The 4,071-nt window shown below is 44.3% G+C and overlaps 1 pseudogene; it reads left to right on the top strand.

The window, feature by feature from the left end:
* The first annotated feature begins 231 nt into the window (after nt 1-231).
* Nucleotides 232-3,656, top strand: LOC127906134 (MPN domain-containing protein-like; annotated as a pseudogene).
* Nucleotides 3,657-4,071: the final 415 nt, after the last annotated feature.

Genomic DNA, 4,071 nt, shown 5'->3' with positions numbered 1-4,071 from the left:
TTTAGTTTACGGGGAGAGTGACAAGGACGGGAATGAGGGAGAAAGAAAAATGAGGAATTGACATTAAAACACCACAACACTACACTGCAGACGCGTTCATGTTATGTTTTTGCATAATTGCATAATAGCTTGCCAGCCAGTGTGGCAACGTGTGTTTATTGAACCCTTCTGAGCATTGATCAAAGTGGGTGAAAAGAAAACCTCTAGCGGCTCTCAAACGCTTTCATGGAAATGGGTGAGAATAATAGATTATTTTAATTAAAATGTTGAGTGAAATTCATCTCGAGGAGCAGGCCTCGAGTTGCGGATGAATAACCAATGGCCAAGAATAAAGAACAACGCGCATCCATCTTTAAATGTAATAGTGGTAATTAATACAATTAGATCAAATCAGTAGGCTACTATTTTATCCCTATATGGAATGCCTTCTGGCGTTTCTTTTTTTCTTACTAACCATATAAACAGACGCTGTCTCACAAAAGCCACAACATGAATTAGGGCTATCACAAATGATCAAAAGTGACAACAAATTAGCTATGTCAAACAACTTTAAATGTAACGTCCAACAGATTATTACATTTCAACATTGACAGTGATTTATGTGGGTCACTGGGTGACTTCTTGATCTCAGATGTCATGACCCCTATAACAAATTCAGAGGGAATCATTTGTTGGACTTCTTTTTGTGGATGAATGGCAGTCCTTGGCTCTAAGAGATCACCTTTCTATTGAATGGCTTACAAATGCATAATGCTTCAAATATGTGAGTGTGTCTGTGTTCACAGACTCTGAGCCACCCTTGTCTCCACAGGTCATGGAGGAGGGAGGAGAGGAAGAGGAGGAGCATAGTCAGACCGAGAACCCTCTCGGGTTGTGGTTCCCTGCTGAGGAGGAGATGCATTACCCTGAGAGTGCTGCTGAAGGACAGCCTGGTAGAGCCTGGGGATGGAGTGCTGTCAATTTACTACCTGGTAATGCACCTGTAACTGATTATCATAATACATGTCCATACACAAATACACTATATGGCCAAAAGTATGTGGATACATGCTCATCAAACTTTTCATTCGAAAATCATGGCCGTTAATATGGAGTTGGTCCACTTTTGCTGCTATAACAGCCTCCACTCTTCTGGGAAAGCTTTCCACCAAATATTGGAACATTGCTGTGTGGACTTGCTTCTATTCAGCCACATGATCATTAGTGAGGTCAGGGCCTGGCGTTTAGGCCTGGCTCGCTGTCGGCTTTCCAATTCATCCCAAAGGTGTTCGATGGGGTTGAGGCAGGGCTCTGTGCAGGCCAGTCAAGTTCTTTCACACCGATCTCGACAAACCACTTCTGTATGGACCTCACTACATAATGTTGCCAGCACCAGCCTAAAGTTGCATCCTTCCCTCCCTCCCTCGGGTAAAAAGTTTATAGGCGACCTGTTTAACGATGGGAAGATCTGCTGGGTGGAGACGGGGCAGACCTTCAACTCTCCCAGTGCCTGGGCCACACACTGCAAGCGCCTGGTCAACCCTGCTAAGAAGTCGGGCTGTGGGTGGGCCTCAGTGCGCTACAGGGGCCAGAAACGAGTGCAGTACAAGACCAGCTGGCTGCACAAGTACCAGCCCAGCGCAGACATGGTGAGGAGGAGAAAAAGAGGGAGGTTTGTTGATACAGAAACAAAGCTCTACAGGAAAAGAGGCCTCAAAAGGAAGGGATGCTGGAAGAGGGAGATTTGGAGGGAGAGAAGCACTGTAGAATACTGGCATCTCAAACCCTCCCTCGTCCTGTGATGTCAGAGCTTAGTGAGCGAGGTAGAAGATGACGCGATGGGAGATGAGGAAGAGGGAAAGACGGCATTGCCGACAGGTGACAAGAGCAGGAAGAACAAACCTGAGCTGCATGGTGAGACATTCAATCCACCAAGAATCTGGAGAAATGGCATTATGTAATTTAAACTATGTATGGTAGAGAGTGATATGAGAAATATGTATCTAATGGGCTCCTCTAACAGATATCAGCCTTGTGCCCAGGAGAGGAGACAGAGAGATAATCCCCATCAGATACAGCACTCTGGGTACCAGGAATGCAAGGTATATTTGTGCTTATCCCAGCCTGTCTCAGTAATGCATATAATGCATATAAGTAACGTCAACAATTAAACACATACTGTATATCGACAGGGGTCCACACACGTTGGTGGGATTATCAGCTTTCTCAGCCATCAAGAGATTCCAGCCTTTCAATGTGCTGTATGCAGCAACGTGATGCTTCTCATGGTAAGTCATACAGTGGTAGTAAGATAAGAAATGTAAAACTACAGTTTGAGTCCGTTGTATTGGGGGAAAATGACAGATGTATGATCGTGTGTCCTCAGGATTTCCACTGTCACCTGACCACCAGTGAGGTGGTGGGCTACCTCGGAGGACGATAGGACACTAACACACAACGTGAGTATTTCCTTTAAAAGCAGAGACAGTGAGCAATGTCAGAAGTATGACATTGCATTCCCCAGGCTCTGGCATTACAGTAATGATCTTCAACATGTATGACCTCTGTTGTTGTGCCTTTTTGCTTGCAGTTTAAGAGCATTTCCCTGTCGCAAATAGAGATTGGGCCTTTGTTGTTGAGGAAGAGGTAAGCCAGAATAACACTGATAATATCAGGACATGGATCAACACACGCCAATTCCACAGTATGATACAGATGTTTGTGTGGAAAACAATCAATGACCTTTCAGATCTGCCAGAATCTGTTCATACAAGGTCTGTCAGGTAAACATCTATAACACCAACTTATCACTATTCTACCATTCACAGCAAAGCCCCAATGACCATGGCATCCCTGTGGTGGTGGTGGTGGTGGTGGTAACCTATGTACAAGATAACTTCCTGACCAGTGACATCCTGAATGAGATGGTATTGTCTGTAAACTTAGTTATCATCATAGTAACCATACCTATGCAAATTAATTCAAATTGCAGACCATTGGCCATTTTGTAATATAATAATATAATAATATTTTGTAACTGTTCTTCTTACTGTATTCAATTATTGTTCCACAGATGCTGCTGGTGGACTTCTACAGGGCAGCTCTGACCTGGTACAGTTCCATCAGTTCTGCTGTCCTGATACCATGATGGACAAAATCAAGGTCTGTGAAACATAAGCCATTTACAAGAGGAAACTGCTATGTAACACAAGTAGCATAGATTCCACACCATGTTAATCACTTAGGGCCGGATGCTAACTTGTGATCTCGCATGATACCCAAATTATCTCACATCTCTCATTGACATCGATACATTTGCGTGAAGTTCGAGTCGTGCATGTTATCTCCAGTTAGGAATTGTCCCTCAGAGATTTCCTCCTCACTTGTTTGGTTTCGCTCTCCCTCTCTCTCCCCCAGGGCTCTCTGAGAGGCCACACACCCAAAGACCAGACCTACTCTCAGATCCTGGAGCTCATCTACAACCAAGTCATCAACACACACTAAGGTGGAAGAGAAACAAGTTTGTGTATAATGCATTGATCTCAAATGAAAATCTCTAAATGACATCCTATTCCCCATACTGTAGTGCACTACTTTTGTAGGGAATAGGGTCTACACAGATAATAGGTTGTCATTTCTGTCCTTTGTCTGTGGTCTTACAACTGCTGCCATGGCCTCAGGCATACTGTAAGCTGAATGTGCACTGGCCTGAAGGAGAGATGGTGACTCCAGAGTCCGGAGAGTGAGTGTACTGGTCTCCATGGCCTTTCTGACTGTGAGGTGTGTATAACTGACAGTGTTTGTACAGTATAACGTGATGATTTGTGCTGTGAATGTGTTCCCTAGCGTCTGCTGCCAGTGCTTGGCATCAGACTGTTGTTACAGAAGTCGACATGGAAATAAGGGTCTTCCTCTTCTCTATTACCTGTGATATATTTATCGAAACTGTGGTCTGTGACATGTGGAAGTACTGATATGAGAACAATGCCTTGAACCTGCAAAATACACAGAACAGGATGGCACACTGACATGGCAGCTCTGCTTCAAGCTCCTAAGCAACTTTGCAGCACAAGCATTTCGCTTCACCCGCAA

This window comes from Oncorhynchus keta, unplaced genomic scaffold (genome assembly GCF_023373465.1).
Source record: "Oncorhynchus keta strain PuntledgeMale-10-30-2019 unplaced genomic scaffold, Oket_V2 Un_contig_13838_pilon_pilon, whole genome shotgun sequence".
NCBI classification, from domain to species: Eukaryota; Metazoa; Chordata; class Actinopteri; order Salmoniformes; family Salmonidae; genus Oncorhynchus; species Oncorhynchus keta.
This window is presented reverse-complemented; position numbering and strand designations above follow the sequence as displayed.